Below are 676 nucleotides of genomic sequence, written 5' to 3'. Positions count from 1 at the left end.
GTGTTGGACTGAGACACGTCCAGGTGTCCCGGTGTTGGACTGAGACCTGTCCAGGTGTCTCTGTGTTGGACTGAGACACGTCCAGGTGTCTCTTTGTTGGACACAGACCTGTCCAGGTGTCTCTGTGTTGGACTGAGACATGTCCAGGTGTCTCTGTGTTGGACTGAGACACGTCCAGGTGTCCCGGTGTTGGACTGAGACTTGTCCAGGTGTCTCTGTGTTGGACTCAGACCTGTCCAGGTGTCTCTTTGTTGGACACAGACCTGTCCAGGTGTCTCTGTGTTGGACTGAGACATGTCCAGGTGTCTCTGTGTTGGACTGAGACACGTCCAGGTGTCCCGGTGTTGGACTGAGACATGTCCAGGTGTCTCTGTGTTGGACTCAGACCTGTCCAGGTGTCTCTGTGTTGGACTGAGACCTGTCCAGGTGTCCCTGTGTTGGACTCAGACCTGTCCAGGTGTCTCTCTGTTAGACTCAGACCTGTCCAGGTGTTTCTGTGTCGGACACAGACCTGTCAAGGTGTCTCTGTGTTGGACACAGACCTGTCCAGGTGTCTCTGTGTTGGACTCAGACCTGTCCAGGTGTCTCTGTGTTGGACTGAGACCTGTCCAGGTGTCCCTGTGTTGGACTCAGACCTGTCCAGGTGTCTCTCTGTTAGACTCAGACCTGTCCAGGT

This window comes from Austrofundulus limnaeus, unplaced genomic scaffold, assembly GCF_001266775.1.
Source record: "Austrofundulus limnaeus strain Quisiro unplaced genomic scaffold, Austrofundulus_limnaeus-1.0 Scaffold1139, whole genome shotgun sequence".
NCBI lineage: Eukaryota > Metazoa > Chordata > Actinopteri > Cyprinodontiformes > Rivulidae > Austrofundulus > Austrofundulus limnaeus.
The sequence above is the reverse complement of the archived record's forward strand: the minus strand, read 5'-3'. Positions refer to the sequence as shown.